Raw genomic sequence first — 16,718 nt, 5'->3', positions numbered from 1 at the left:
TTAACTTTAGGGGTGAGCCGGGTGATGTCTACGAAGAGCTGTTTGCAGTGTGTGGGGTCCTTGCGTGCTGGCTATCAGTTTTCAAATATGAGCTTGGAATCCTGTCCAGGTTTTATCTACTGTTCATTGCCAACAATTTCCATTTTGATTTTTTTTTTTAAACTTTCTTGACAAACAGCCATGAGTGGAAGCTTGATCATGGAAAGACAATCTTTTATAATGACAGAAGCAGAGCCAGGAATCCATGTCAAAGGGCCAAGATGCTGTATTGCTTTAAAAAAAGGACAGGGCTGAGATGCATGTGGGGGATGGGGAGGGAGAGATTATAGCAGGGCCTAGCCTAGATAGAACAAGGGTGGGCAACAGGTGAGCTGTTATTAATAGGAGAGCAAGACATATATTAAGTGATGCTACACTCAGTGCAAGATACTAACCTTTTCCATTAGTCTCCCTCTCACAGAGCTTGCATGTGTCCTGCCTTCCCCCACCTGCCCCGCCCCTTAACTCAACTTTGCCTAAGCTCCACTCCTAGCATTTCAAGCTGGCATGTTGTAAACTAAGTGAAGTGTATAAATGGGCTCCCTTCAAAGTGTGTGCCTCAGTCCTAGCAATGGGGCATAGCAACTGACAAGGCCCCTAACAGAATGCATGTGTGCAAAAGCCGCGTTATGAATCATTTGCTGGTTTAAACTGAGCTATTAAGAATCCAGAGTCAGAGCAAATTCCATCATTGCTCTGGGAGCAGGGAAAGCAGGTGTTTTTTTCCATAAGCTGTCCTTAGCAGTAAAGTTAACTGCAATAAATTGAACAGGGGAGGGGAACAGCAGATGTTAGTACAGGAATCCATGTGCTATGTCTGAAAAATTAAGCTAAATATAGATTTTTTTTATTAAAAATAACAAAATAAAAAACAATGACCTCTTTCCATTCTGGGTAACAATTTTATCCCTTGTTTTCAGTTCCAAGATATGCACTTTTCATCCTTCATTAAAGAATTATTAATGGCTCTCCTCTGCCCAAGCAAATTAAAGCTGACAGCTCATGGGTCACTCATGCATCTTGTCAGCTTCGGTCTTATCTGCTATGTACACTCCACTCACAGCCAGGCCTGAGTATAGGTTTTTGCTGCTTAGCCTTATTTGCCAAGGATGGTGTGAAGGGAGTATTCTGTGTGTATGTTACTGGAGATTATTCACAGGCTTCTCTAATAAATAATTCCTCCCAACATAACCCACAATCAGGACACACAGGAAACTGATTTTCTCTAATTGTTTGTGTGCTTCCCTAAAAACCTGTTAAATCTTTAAAAAAAATTTAACTACCAGCTCCTAAATGCAGGGTGGGTAAATGTCAAACCTGGACTTTGCCAAATGCAGCTTAATAATAATAATAGAGTGTAAATTGTTTAAAATCAGAGGAGAGTGGAGTCTAATGCTCCCATTTCTTGAACAGTATCAACAGTTCCCTTATAGTTGCTTATTAAGGCTGCAGAGGGAGATTCATTTGCAAAAGTTTGAGGCTCAAGGTAGCTGAAACAATACCTATGGGGTATCAGGAGTGTTTCAGAAAATTGTCTGTGGGAGATGCACAACTGCCTGAGTGTACTAAGGGACAGACAACCTGCATCCATTGAAGACAACTGAAGGATCGGCCCTTGATCTCTTGTCATTGACGTTAGATATTTGCATCCCAGCAAAGAGCCCATCTGATCGCGTGCTTGTACGCCTACCAGCTCCCTGAAAGGTCACCTTTCCCAATGCACAACAACATCCTCATTTCCCACAACCGCCATGGACCGCCCCCTGATTTCTCCTAACCTCAGACCTGGAAAGCCTTTCCAACTGATTATTCTGCCAGTAATAGATACCACCCAGGAGATAGTGTGCTCACACACACACGCTCTCACACACTTCTGTTGCAGCTGTTACCAGGCTGGTGCAAGGAGAGCTGGGGGGGTGGATTATGACAGGCTGTTTGTGGATTTGTGGGGGAATGGAAGGGGGCTTCCTTCTCCCACCCCCCAAATCAATACAAGGAAAAAATGAGTGAGAAATTGACTAGACTGCATTGATAGCTGATTTTTAGAAGGAAAAAAACCTGATGTACCTAGATGTCTTTATCTCTCTAATTCCCTTGGCCTCTAGTATTTTCATTTTTTCCTACATATGTAAAAAGCCATAATAGAAAAGTTCACCCATGGATTCTGTTGCTTTACGGTGTTAGTGTCAGCAGAATAGGAACTAAAATTGCCCATATGTGTGGAGAAGAAGGGGGCGAAGTGGGAGGAGATATTTCTAAGACAGACATGAACACACACACTACAATGGTCTGATACACCTCAGTCTAGAGGGAGAGGTAATGAACAATTTTTCTTTCTTCCCTCTCGCCTTTTCCTGACCTGGATAAAACTTGTAGACTTGAAAAGCTGAATCTGCCAGACCTAGTCATCCATTTCCATTCCTTCTCCCTCCCCCAGTTTACCTCACAGACTGTATAAACACAGGAAACGTGGTTATTTTCCAGATATTGATGTACAACTGTTTTGTAAGCTATGTTCCCTCGAAAAAGACACTGTTTAAGGGAGAAGGAACCAAATTCCATGACCTAACAGGCTCTGGATCAGGCCTTGTACCAGTGGTGGTGCCATTCTGAAAGTCTAGAGATGGGATATTGAAAAATCTGTTTGTGTTTTTTTTAATCAGAAGCAAAATAATAATCTCTGTGCGGGTGGGAGGAGGTTGTCACCGATCATCTCATATTCTCTCTTTCAAATCTTATCAGATACTGAAAACTTTTCCAAGTCAGGTGTTTCCATGGGGCCTTTTTGTTATTTACCTCAATTACATGACAAGAGAAGAAAATAGGTTGGGAGATCAGAATATGTTCATGTTCAGAGCCAGCACTGCCTGATTGGTTGTATGGTTGCTAACCTAGGAGGAGAAATATTGTATAGGCGTTCCTAGCTGAGTCAACACCATTTTAAAAAGATGGTAGAGTTAAGATTTTGTTTGGAGATCAGAGCTGTGCCAGTCTTTATCTTGCAAAGCTGAATTGTTCTTAACTGTAAATAGGGCTTCTAGGAGGTTTTTTGGGGTAGTGGTGGATGGGAGTCACTTATTTTGGAAGGTTTATTTTTAGCAATTTTTAAGCTTTATGTAGATGTCCAAAAACGGGAGGGGAGGGGGTTGGAGGCTCTCTCTTTTCATATACTATAATGAGTATGCTCTCTGTGGAAGTGCACACGGGAATGGTACATCGCACTGTTTCAAACACCACTGTGGTAGAGCACACTGGGGAAGCTTTACTGCACACCAGAAGGGTTTACAGGGCTCAGATAAGGCACAACACCTTAAAGCGCTTTACAAATCACATCCTGGAGTCCGCATTAGCGCGCCGTGTAGACAAGCTCTTGGGTACAAGTAACCACTCCCATTGTTTATTGGATAAACACGAATTTCATTTTGATGGGGTTTAAAACCAAATATCAGAAGCCCTTACTATCAATCAGAAGTTCTCAACATTATCCATGCCCAGACCCCATGATAGATCAGGGAAAAAAGTTCTGGGAACTCCTCCTATAATTTCAGAATCCCCCTCCTATCTAGCTATAAAGAAAACCAAGATGGTCACCACCCCAGGCTGAGAAACCATGTCCTCGGAGTCCTGAAAAGTCCAAAATTGTGGAGTTGATGTTGAAGGGGGCCTATGTATGGGCCTGGTCCAACTTCCATTGAAGTCCATGGGAGTGTGTCCATTGTCTTCAATGGGAGTTGGATAAGGCCCTACATGAACTAGGTAATTGGCCAGATCCCTACTCAGGCAAAACTCCCCTTGGAGTCTAATGGGAACTGTAATTTAGGGCCCCATAAACCTGTTTCCTTGTTCCTATATAAAAATAAAATAAGAACTTTGGGTCATGAGCATCTCCCGGTCTATTTAAAGCGGCCTGCTTCTGAGAGCCTCTACCTGTTCCTCAGGCCACAAACCTGGCATTGCTACCTTCATTGGAGGGTTTGGGTTTTTCTTTGCAAGTATATAGGTTTGCTAGTGGGTCCACTGTTGCAAGTAATGTGAATAAAACTATAGAGCCTCAGAGGATCTCAAACGTGCTTAACCAACGTGAATGAATTTAGCTCAAAATAGCTCCTTTAACTCCCCGTTTTATAGGTAGGGAAACTGAGGTACGGAAAGGTTAGTTCACAAAGCAAGTCTGCGACAGGGAAAAATAACTCTGATTTCCCTAATCCCAGTCCTGTGCTTTCACCACACGCTCATGCTTCCCAGGATTTGGCGGTTTGCGACGCAAAATCCTTCACGAGTAACTTTCTTCACTGAGCCCTATTTGCAATTGACTGAAAAGGTGAATAGGCAGAGATACATTTTAATGGCTCTATCGTTATGCAGATGGCACGTTGTCAAGCAACCAAACCAAATCCTGCGAAGAGCCACATCTAGGCACAGGATTATTTATGTTGCCTGTTAACTTGCTTTCTGTCCTGCTCCTAGATCAGTTTCTGCGAGCAAGCTGCGGATGAAATCCAGGCTTTTCCCCGATCTGATTATTTCCGACTCAAATGAGAGCCAATCACATGATTATTAAACACAAATAACACGCTTGCAATGCTGCATGGCAGTTTCTAGATGACTGAAGCCACTGGAGATTGTAGCCGTCCGTTATTTCGGGTTATCGGAGGTACATTTCTGTGGATGCGCCTCTGATCTGAACTGGTTCGACGTTAAGTCGCGAAGCTTCACAATTAAAAGTCACTCCTCCTCCTGCATTGCAGCAACTATTTCGATGTAAATCTTGCACCAAACTTTGCTCCACATACTCGCTCTCCTTCCTCCTAGTCCAGCCGCTCGCTCCATTTCTAGTTTGTAGGATGCTCCAAAACCTCTCTCTCAGGAGAACGTTTCCGGATAGGCAGCCTGGGAGGATACATTTGAAAGGTGTTAACACTGCAACTGAGTTTAATTCTTGGTCAGATTCTGCTGGAAATAGCAAGGGGCGGATTCATGTGGGGTCCCTAGAACCCGTGTGTTCTCGTTGCTTCCAGGAGACAGTCCATCAGAGGAAACCGACTGCTCCACTCAATCGTCCACCTCACTGGGCTCGGGAAAAAACCTGGGGGTAAATTGAAGCCATTAGTAGCCTCAACGTGATGACAGGGCAATAAATTACTAATTAACCTTTCAGAACAGGTCAACACCTTGGGGATGCGTGTGAAAACATGAAGTAGTCGCCTGACAAAGCCCTTAGAAAACCAGCCCCTTCGCTCGAGTAAGGGGTGGCCTGTAACTCTTGGAGAGGTCCCAGAAACAGTGCGCCCCCCACTAGTTTGACCAGATAGTAACTGAAAAAACGGGACGGGGGAGGCGGGGAGGTAATAGGCCTCCATATAAGAAAAAGTCCTAAAAAACGGGACTGTCCCTTTAAAACGGGACATCTAGTCACCCTGTAGCTTTATTAAAAGGTGGTGGGTGACCACTCCGGAAAGTTTAAAAAAACCGAATCCCTCTGCAGCTGTTCATGAGTGATGCACCCTCGTGTTCGGCGTCTAACATCTAAACTGTCTTGTTAGATCTATTCAGCTACACGTGGGTTATTGCCGATTACATGCGCTGTGCATCCTATGACTTTCAAACACTAACGTTGTATTTGTGGCTAATCCCAGCACTGTAACCCGCTTTCCCCAGCCTCTGCTTTATATACTTTTTAAAGAACATTCGCTTTGATCCCATTTTAAATTTTCTCTCGGCTCCCAATACGGCAGGCTAAAGCGCATGGCCAAAACCACCCTTTGTTTGCCTTGCGCCTTGCTGGTACTTCGGTAAGTTTATAAGGCGACTTAATTGGTACTGGCAGGATGGCCATAAAGGCCAATATTGTTGGAGGGGGAATTCTCCCAGCCCTCGGTGGTGGCCTGCTGAGAACGCTGCTGGGTCTCTGCCTTGCTACGTATCTGACTGGAGGGAGACCGCGGCGAGCTCTGGGGTTGGGGTTCCCGAGAAGCAGGGAGCGCTGCTGGATCTCCCTAGCCCACTACGCACCCGCGGAGCAGCCTTATCGAAGCACCCACTCTCCTCGCCTCTCCGAAATCTGTCCTGTGAGTTAGGAGGCGGATCAGGTCTCTCTTATTCCTGGGCAGCCGAGCGAGCTGCCTCGGTTTCCAGGCTGCTTGCATCTGTCTCATTGTGCTTTCCACTTAAACTAAGCGGACAGTGATTTGGGACTAATGTCAGTTCCAGGTAGTGGGGTGGGGTGATGCCCCCCCCCCAATCCAGGGTTGCTTTTTAACTTTGGCTTTTCAGGTGGTTTCCAAAGCTTTTTCGGTGACCCCTGGTAAGACTCAGCTGAGCTGTAGCCTTCATTTGCAGTGGGCTCCAGTCACCCATAAGCAAAATCTTGGTGGCATGCACTAAATGCGCCCCCCCTCCTCTTTGGGGAGCAGCTTTCTCGTCCTGCAGTGATTTCTAAACTTCATGCAAAGGGCTGCAAAGACCACAAGGGCACCCAGTTTAGTTTGCGGCTTCCTACAGACACCAGCTAATAATTAACGCACCCAGGGCCCTGACTCGCTCGATGCTGCTGAAGTCATTTGCCCGCGCAGGGGTTCCATCACAGAAAGGTTTGCAGTAATTAACGCTCTGCTATTCCGACCTGATTAGCGCAACCCGCCTCATTAGGAGAGACAATCGGATATGTTAAAAAGAATCGCAGCTTTTTAAAAAATCATCTCTGTAATCTACCGTGAGCCCAATGCCCAGACTTTGTAGCCTGTAGGGGGGGCCGGAGAATGCAACTACGACCACCCATGAAGTTCACGGCGAGTTTAGAAACGTGACACGTCTCATTTTCAGGGAACAGCTTTCCGTGATCTCTATTTTATTGATCACTTCCACAGCATACGCCTTGCATTTGCTGCAGATCTCTCTGGCCAGTGTGGTATATTTCTGGAATTGATTCCATAGGGCCAGAGGTATGGTCAAAAGCAATCCGTGGGAGAAGGAAAACTACCCGGGATTACAACTTGAGGTGTAGGCTTGTCAGGCAGATTTGTTTGGAATTACATTAATCAGACGCATGCCCCCTCTTTCTCCCCCCCCCCCCCCCCAAAAAACCCTGGAAACTAAAGACAAGCATTTTGCTCTCATGTATATATTTGCTGCCTCTGTTAAGGCAAAAGTTTCTATATGCTCAGTACTGAGAAGGAGACTGCAACCACTATTACAAGAAGCGGTGCTTCCTGTTAAATTTGTTCATCCCAGAACCGGACAACAAAAAATTGTACCATCAAGAGATTGTGTGTGGGGGGGGATAGGTTCCTGGTGCTTGGGGGTGTATTTGCAATTGGCATTCCTCAATATATTGCTGCTAATCAAGCAGGAGGCTTTGCCAATAGTATCGGCATCAAAGGCTTTTCAATTTTAATGGTGTATGACATTTCTGAGACCAGATATGGCTCAGCAAATCATATTTTAATAGCCCTACCTTTTAAAAATGGGCTGGCTTGGCGTGTACCCCGTAATATTTTAATTTCTCAGCTCTGATGAGCATAATTCCAAGCAGGTATTCAGTTTCTACATTTATAAATCTTGCTCCCAGATGTTAAATGCCACAGGACTAGAGAGAACAACTATACAAATATAATATTTAATACCAAATGTCAGCTAGGGTGTTCCACTCAATTTCCTGGGAAGATTTTTAAACTCTTCTTATTTAGGTTGAATGCCCAATCAGTTCCATACACAAGTCCTAGACCAGTTGCTCTGTAATTCCACATAACTAAGTTCTCTAATTTCTGAAATGCAAATGTAGAGCAGATGTAGGTGGTAGTGAGGGAGGGAAGGTTTCTTCGGTTTTTTTTTTTTAGCAGCACCAGTTATTAGTGTGCTCCCAATGGCTGGGCAGGGGGCGCTAGAGAGCAACCCCATTGACTAGAGGGAGTTTGTACATTTGGGACTTGATCCAAAGTCCATTGAAGTTAGTGGGAGTCTGTCCACTGATTTCAATGGACTTTGGCACTGGCCCTTATAGGGTGGATGCACAGGCTGGCTTTTTAATAGCAAATCATATATATGTAACCTTGTGCCTCTATCAGGGCTGGTAAAGGCATAAACAACCCAGAAGCTGGTTAACTTCCAGAAACTCTTGCAGTAACTCAAGAGGCTGATGAATTGGATGAATCAGAGGAAACAGTTTTTCACCTGTAGCCCATCAGTTGGAATAACTCAGCTCAGGTTAGTACTGACCAGTTAATAGCTGTTTGGTGGCTCTATGAGATAAGTAGGTGGCCTCACTCCAGTTTGCAGTGGACCAGAGTTCATAGCATTAATCAAAACACACCATCATGCAAATTAGACCACTGCCTATCATGTCTCATTGTTTGCTTGTATTCCCCATACGCCTGTCTGTATCCATCTGTTGTCTCTTGTCTTATACTTGGATTGTACACTCTTTGAGGTAGGGACCATCTCATTCATACCAATGGGAAAATATATAGTTGACTTTTGTATAGAAGCATTGTAGCAAAGTGACAAAGAATTCAAGAACTTGACAGTGTGAAAATCCACCTAGTCCTAGATCTACAAGTGTTATAATTATTATTCTTATCCTATATTACATCTGTTTCTGTTCCAGCTTCATTGAGCCTGGCACAACCACAATATATTTCCATATTTCACTAGGGAAGGAACAGATTTACCCTTTGGAAGTCTTATTATTCCATGACGACACTACTAAATCATTCAGGGTATGCCTTACTCCTGGGGGAATTCTGCACCAAAAAATTAAAAATGCTGTGCACAATATTTTAAAATTCTGCATATTTTGTCGAAATAACACTATAATCATGCCAGTTTCAATTATTTTGGAAATTTATTCAAAGTACTGTCAGCAAGTATGTCTGTAATAATACAGACACACACAAAAATTCTCCCAGGAGTAGAGAGTTAAAGAAACCTCTATGACGGCCTAGTTTCTGTTTCTCTGATCCCCCCCAGAGCCCATCTGGGAAACCAGAAACTCTCACTGCCTCCCCTCCAGAGCCCAGCCATGCCCCCTGTCCTGCAGCCCAGACACTCACATCCCTTCTCCCCAGAGCCCAGCTGCAGGCTTCCCCCGGCCCAGACACTTACAATCCCTACCCTCCTAGAACCCAGGGATCCAGAGGGAGAAACAGTCTGATGCTGGGTCCTGGGCTTGCATGGAGTTTCCTGCACACCACCTCCTTCCTTCAGGGGGGTGATGGGAACTGCAACTGCTGGGAACCCTCCAGTTCACTCCTCCTCCCCCTGCTCTGTCTTCTGTTTGTGAGCTGGGCTCTGTCTGGTCCAACAGCCCCTAGTGGTGGCCAACAGCACTGCAGCCCATTTCTGTGGGGTGGGGAAAGGAAATTGTTTGTTTATTTCTGCAAAATTCTTCATTGTGCAGTGGGGCAAAATTCCCCCCAGGAGTAATGCTGTGGGGTAGCTACATATAGCTAACATGGAAGTGTAGATGTGCCAGGACAGACTTCAGCATGCAGCCAGTGGGCTCGTACTCAGGATGCTAGCCCATAATTAAAGCTACATGGGTATACCTATCTGTGCTCCAATCACACCTTCATTTGCAGCAGAGATATACCCTTAGTGTGCCATCAAGGCCTCATTTGGTTTTCAAATGTTAATTGTGGAGGGAACAAACTACCTTGAAATATCTTCCTTTCTACAAAGCTTATTCTAAATTTCAGATCAAATATTTTAAACTTAAAAAGTAAGAATTAGCTTTTACAAAAATAAGTTGTGTTTTGGGGAACATGTACTTGCTTTGGTTAATTTACTTATGGCTTTGGGGATCTGATCCCTTTGCTCTGATCATTGTTCTCATAGGGCTGGAATAAGGCAATCTGGAGCTCTAGGTATGCTGTACACCAACACACAGCACAACACCCCAGGACTCTGCTCCTGTCCCTTGGCCTCTTCTCCCATTCAGAATGGTATCAAGCAGCTCCTCTCCCTTCCCAGAGATGCATGGGGCTAGCCCCCTTCTCTCAGCCCCCACCCAGAGGTGACAGCACGGCCTATCTCCTGTGGGGAGTTTAAGGGGCAGTATCAAGGGGCAGTGTTCTCTTTCCCCAGGGAGAGGCAGAGGAGACAGTGTGATCTCACCCCCAGTATTTTCCGCAGCAGCTGGGGCACATCAACTCAGATGGGTCCATCAGTCTTCTCCTCTTGCCATACCCAGAGCCCTCTTCTGAGTGTGCTGCTGACAGGGGCCCTCAGAGCTGTGGGTCTGAGAGATAATACCCTTGTGGATAGGCATGGTAGAATTCCATTTTTATTTGTTATGATTTTAATGGGTAATAGCAATGTTTATTTTTAAGCATTATTTTATACATTTATCCATTTCAATGTTCACAGCTGCAGGAAATTATGGGAGAAAGGGTCAGACAATTATTTAATGGCAGTACACATGGCGATTCAAAAAAGTTAAACCTTCATAAACCATTCAGACACACACTCTCAAGATCACATGTCCAGATATACAAAGTCAATGTCTTTAAATCAACCAACCATAGCTGTTTTTACTGTTAATTCCTAGTCCGTTTGTAACAAGCCTAATTTAAAAGTCTAAATCACTGGCTTTAGACTATAAGTTCTGAAGCAGCGTTTTTCTTACTTGGCCTATCTGTAAATCTTTATTATCATCAATGGAAATATTTTTTGTCAGTTTGTGGGAGTTTGGTGACATCGACATTTACCAATTAAAAATCTAATTCTTCCAAGCCTACCTATTGAGATTACCAGCACAGTTTATAGCTCTCAAACTATTGTTCTAGCAGACTCAGGAAGAAAGTCTTGCATAAGTTACTCCTGATTCATATTTTCAAGCTTTTCTTTGCAACCGAGAGGGCTAAAAAATTACTTAAGAGTTGAGTTTCTGATGTACTTTCCAGGAACTGGGGCCTTAGACACTGTCCCATTGTGCATATACCTTAATCCAGCTTCATATGTGTTTTGTATATTGTGTTCTTGTCTTCCATGCTTTCTGTGTTGTCTGTTTAAATTGTGAGCTGTTCAGGGCAGCGATTGTCTCTTACTAAGTTTTTGTACTGCACCTAGCACAATGAGGCTCTGATTCCAACGAAAGCCTGTCAGTGCTATTGTTATGCAAACAATAGTCAATAATAGTTGGCCAGGAGGTGGACTGGATAATCTAATAGACTTTTTTCATCCCTAACGTCCATTATTTTAGAGTTGCTTGTTTGCAGTCCGATATTGCATGGTTACTTCTTGAAGGTGCATTCAGACTTAAAGGGAAATGTATATTATCTTCTAATGCAAGTATTCATAAACCTACTCCTCCCATCTTCATGCATTATAAAGGACCTAAGTTTAACTTACTTATTATCTCAGATGGGGGGGAATATATGCCTTTATACTGAGTCCCAGTATTGTTACTCACTAACTTTTTTTCAAAAAAAAATTTTTTTTTTCAATGGGAAACCTACTTTTGTATTCTGCCACATGAAAGTAGTTTTGCCTTCATTAGTGGCTGCACTGATTACAAAGACTAGACGATCTTTACATTGGTTGGGTTTTGTGTATTTCTTTCAAAGAAAACCATCAAAATAGCATTTGTCTCTCATTACGATTATAACAGTGATGCTATCATATTTGTCTTATTACTTTTCTCATTTTTATCAAAATTCTGTATGCCAGGCATACCTTTAACTTCTAGGGTCTCTGTGCAATCCTCTTTTGAGACATACAGAGAATACTCTATGGTATTAAGATTGCAGATGCTGAGAAGTAACTGAGCTTAGACTCACTTAAAGAATACAGGACACATTCCCAGCTAGTGTAAATCAATTATCGCTCCAACAAAGTGAAAGGAAGTGTGCCAGTTTACACCAGCCACAGATCTGGCCCAATATGCCAAACTCCAGTGGAGTTACACCAAGGATGGATGTGGCCCAAAGGGCATTATCAATAACTTAGGGCTGGATTCTACTCTCAATGAAGTTAACCACAAAACTGCCAAAGGTGTCACTGGGAGAAGTGTCAGACCCTTAGCAACTCTAGAATCCTTGTCCAGCGTGTAGTGTGACATCCGTGACACAAGATACTTAGGAATTATTTTCAGAAGGGTTCAGTTTGAAGGTTTTTTTTCCTCCTACTACGGAAACTTAGCAACCGTTTTTCTCCTTATTTTTGCTATAAATAGTTTAGATAGTGTCCAGAACTTCCACTCCCACAGAGTTAAGAATCATTTATATCGGCGTTCTTGTAACTGAAAAATGTCACAACTCACATTTGTTTCATATTCACAATAAAAAGAAAATGAGTGGGTGTGTGACTTCCCTGGGGCCAAGATTTTACCCTAGAAGTTGAGAGTTTTGTAAGTGCCTACAAAGTGGATCTGTTTCCTGGAGGGCCATTGCATGAAATTAATACACTCGTAACTGACAGTCATCTCGTGCTAAAAATTGTCCCCCCACAAGACACTGAAGCCCTGATATTCTTCAGAGGTGCTGACTTTAGCTGCAGCTTCAAGTGGCCAGGATTTCTGCCAATCCAGCCCAAACTGTAGTTTCAGGTAGAGCAGTTGGATGAAATGACCGCATAAGCCTTCACTTCATTTGGGATAATTGTACCTGGTTGAGTGCATTACCATGCCTAACTATTCCAGATTTGTGTTCTTCCACAATGTTCCATTATGTCATCGTGCTCAGGCTCTTTAAAAAAGGGACGGGACTCTCTCTGCAGCAGGACATAAAGTAACTCGTAATAAATAATGCCACAATAGCCCTGGGCAAAGGATGACCTAAGCATTAAAAAGCTTTTTTGGACAGATGAATTCCATTGAAAATTGCCGGTTTAGAGATTTGGTTTGGTGCCACTGCAGGGAGCAATCCATCCCACACAGCTGTGGTGGAGACCTAGTCCCAAAGGAATGAGACCAACCCTTCATTTCAGATAAGTGTCATTTGTTCTTCACAGAAGGCTTGATCCTGAGCAGCGCTGAATCTCTCCAGCAGTCATTGAAATCAAATGGAGTTGCAGGTTGCCAGTGCCTCTTATGATCAGGAACAGAGGCTCAGATCTCAGAGGTATTTAAGCACCTAATTCCCATTGACATCAATGGAAGTTAGGCACTGACATAACCTTTGAGGATCTGGGCCAGACCTTATCACAGGCTCTGTGCTGGTTTATGTGATTGACTCAGCACATTAGCATCTTTACAAGTTCTTTAAACTTTTCATACGTTTTAAGAACCACCCAGCACTTTCTGAAAGAATGGGAAGGAAGGATAGTTCTGTGGGTACATCCCCAGGGGCCTGAGGAGCAGGAGACCTTGGTTTTAGTCTCAGCCGTAACACTTCTCTATGTGCCTCAGCTTCTCTCTCTGTAAAATAGGGATGATATTTAGCTACAAATACAATTGTTGTATTCACCTACAGGGCCCAGCTGAGATCCCGGGACTATTGAGTTCAGCATTGTACAAACACATAGTGAAAAATAGTCCCTTCCCTCAAAAGCTTATAAACTAGACAAGAGAGAGATGAGAAGTGACCACCCTAAAGTCACCGACAGGGACTGGAGGCAGGTCTCCTAAGTCCCAGTCCAGCATGCTACCCTCTGGACCAGATTCTCTCCCTACTACAAATCAATGTGAATGAGATGGAGGGTGTATAGACAAGTATAAAGTCTTCATAGTCTTTTGTAAACGATTGAGGATATACTAAGCGATTTTGTACTTGTCCTTATTCAGATTCCCCTCTGTGATTCCTATTCAGCTCCTGCCTTGAAACTTACTCTTTCTGCCTTCTGTGTGTGGGACGGGTGGAGGAATGTCTACCAAGCAACCAACTGACACTTCCCTTCTCTACCACTGTTTTCACTTATTAAAACTTTTTTTTTTAAAGTCTTGTTGCTGATTCTGTCCTTTTGATGATTATATTGATTTTAATTGTCATGTGTTTCCTTGTATTAAGTTTCTGATATTCAAGGAAATCCAGGCTGCATAACAAGTGACATGTGGGCACAATCAGTCTCAGACAATTTAGTTTTACCACCATATGTAAACACTGTGCTGAATTTGTCACTCTGATTTAGGAGGTGTCAAATTTTTCTGTGGGTCTTTCCCTCTCCCCACGTTTTTTTTTTCTTCATTTTTTCCTTCCTTTCTTTCAGCCCTCAGCTCCCTCTCTGAAACGACAGTTGTGAGCTGCTTTCACAAGGGACTTCACCAGCTCAGCAACACGCACGTTCAGCTTGCCCAAAGCCTTTGCGCTAACCTCCAGATGCATTCTTGGATGCTGTTAGAAGGACAGGCAGTTGCAAAACTCAGATCTTTTTTTTTCTTCTCCCTCTTCCCTGGAATTGGGAACCATTTTGTGCACCGAAAATAGAAGTATCAGTAAGCAGCTCAAAGGGACTTAATCCCCTAGATGCAGATGAAATCAATTAAAAATTTTGAAACTGGCAGCCTCTTATATTTTAATTGCACAGTGCGGTGATATTCTGCCGAAAGCAATTACATTGTAGATCTTCCCACACACAGACAGCCCCAGTTGTGCTCCATGAAGACTAGTGGTTAAGTGTATCAGGAATCACGTCTGTGTTTCAAAAATCTGTTTTCATGAAGGCTTTGAAATAAAGTTTCAGCATTTTTGGACAGAAGGGGGGTTGTGGGCATTTTCATTGGGCTAGTCCAAAATCATAAATAAATCCCATGTACCCGGAGGATAATAGTGGTTTCATTCCTATTAATTAATCCATTGCTTTTGCTGCAAGTATGCTCTTCTGCCTCTTTGACTATTTTTGAGCAGGCAACTGTTGGAAAAGATACCCCTGTTCAGCATCAAATGAACGATTCCACTCAAAAGAAAAATATTTCCACAGGTTGAACAGGCCTTGAAGCCTGGCCTTCCAAATTGTGGTTGAAGTGCTCAGATCCAGTTCATGCTAGTGATATCCCTTGCCCTCCCTTCAAAATTAGCCCAGATGAATGGACCCTTTTGTAGCAAAGAAAGAAACAGACAGGGATCACAATGATCTCTTTCTAGCCAGGCCTTCTGTAGCTACTAGTGAGTCAACAAGCCTGCCTGCTCCTGTAGGAGAAGGAAAACAGCAATTTCTTAGTGGTTTCCTTGGCATGTGGGAAATTGCAGCAACTCTTCTGTTTGTTGGACCTCAGGCCTGCTTCTTACCATTAGCTGCCTTCCATCCAATACTGGAGTTAAAGTTCAGGAATAATAGCATTTCATAGCAAAGAGCTAGGACCCATGTATTTAAGCAGAGTTAATACCAATAGGATTCATTGTCAGCCTCCAGGTAGGGGAGAGTACACTTGCTCTCCCCTTCCAAAATCTTCCAAGGCAGCAAACTGGGAAAAGAGGGGTGATTACTTAGTACCACCATTAGCATGACCCCAGTCATTCATGTTTCTCATGCGTGCTTCATGAGCAATATCATAACACTCAGTGTAAAGTTATTCTTCTTTCCTGTTATTCTAAAACTAAGTACTTTGCACATTTGGGAAGTATTATTAAATAATCGTCTGACTGATGGTCTGCGGTTGGAGTTAATTTCTTCCTGTTTTCAGAGCATCTAGTTACTTTCCTCAATCGTAACTGTCATAATTGCTTAGCACGTGTCAATGTCACTTGTAACAAGACATTCAGCTCATCCCTCAAGAGTGAAGATCTGGCACAAGAGGCTGGACCTAACATGTCTTTGAAATAAATGCAGTTTACAAGTCTGTATTTCTTTTTGGGTATTCCCGTAGGGCAGTGTTTCTCAAACTGGGGTCGCCACTTGTGTAGGGAAAGTCCCTGGTGGGCCAGGCCACTTTGTTAACCTGCCCCATCCGCAGGTCCGGCCGATCGCAGCTCCCACTGGCCATGGTTCACCGCTGCAGGCCAATGGGAGCTGCTGGGTGTGGCGGCCAGTAAGTCCCTCGGCCCGCGCCGCTTCCAGCAGCTCCAATTGGCCTGGAGTAGTGAACTGCGGCTAGGGGGAGCTGCAATTGGCCGGACCTGTGGATGGGGCAGGTAAACAAACTGGCCCAGCACACCAGGGGCTTTCCCTACCCAAGTGGCGACCCCAGTTTGAGAAACACTGCCCTATGAGGAAAGATGGAAAAACCTGGGCATCTTTTAGTCTTGAGAGAGACTGGGGAGGAGCCTGATAACTCTTCAAATATGTTATGGATGAAATATATTATAAAGAGGACTGTGATCAATTTTTCTCCATGTCCACTGAAGGTAGAACAAGATGTTATGGGCTTAATCTACAGCAAGGAAGATTTAGGTTAGATATTATAATGGTAGTTAAGCTCTGGAATAGGCTTCCAAGACAGGTTGTGGAATCCCCATTATTGGAGGTATTTTAGGAACAGGCTGGACAAACACCTGTTGGGATGGTCTAGGTCACCTTGGTCTTGCTTCAGGATGGGGGGCTGGACTTGATAATTGCTCCAGGTCCCTTCCAGCCCTACACTTCTATGATTCTATGCAAACTTCCCTTGCCTGTGTGCCCACCGCTCTATGCTAGAAGCAGGGGCACCCAGAGGATTCAGGAGGCCTGGGGTCTTTGGCGACGGGGGCCCCCGCTGCCGAATTGCCACCGAAGACCCGGCACTTCGGCAGCAGGTCCCAGGGTGGAAGGACCCGCCGCCACCAAATTGCCACTGAAAACCTGGAGTGGAAGAAGCTCCAGGGGCCCGGGCC

At 44.0% G+C, this 16,718-nt stretch overlaps 1 long non-coding RNA gene across 3 annotated transcripts; it reads left to right on the top strand.

Annotated features, from left to right (window-relative positions):
• Positions 1–5,756: 5,756 nt before the first annotated feature.
• On the top strand, positions 5,757–14,947 carry LOC123349596. Of its 3 annotated transcripts, none has more exons than XR_006573591.1 (4): positions 5,757–6,107; positions 8,103–8,241; positions 12,985–13,094; positions 14,179–14,947. It is a non-coding gene; the product is annotated as an uncharacterized LOC123349596 (long non-coding RNA). The 3 variants fall into 3 exon arrangements; XR_006573590.1 differs by lacking the exon at positions 14,179–14,947 and adding an exon at positions 13,757–13,877; XR_006573592.1 differs by lacking the exon at positions 12,985–13,094.
• The last annotated feature ends 1,771 nt before the right edge of the window (positions 14,948–16,718 follow it).

The sequence above is a fragment of the Mauremys mutica genome, chromosome 14 (genome assembly GCF_020497125.1).
Source record: "Mauremys mutica isolate MM-2020 ecotype Southern chromosome 14, ASM2049712v1, whole genome shotgun sequence".
NCBI lineage: Eukaryota > Metazoa > Chordata > Testudines > Geoemydidae > Mauremys > Mauremys mutica.
Note: the sequence above shows the minus strand (reverse complement) of the source record. Positions and strands in the feature narration are given on the sequence as shown.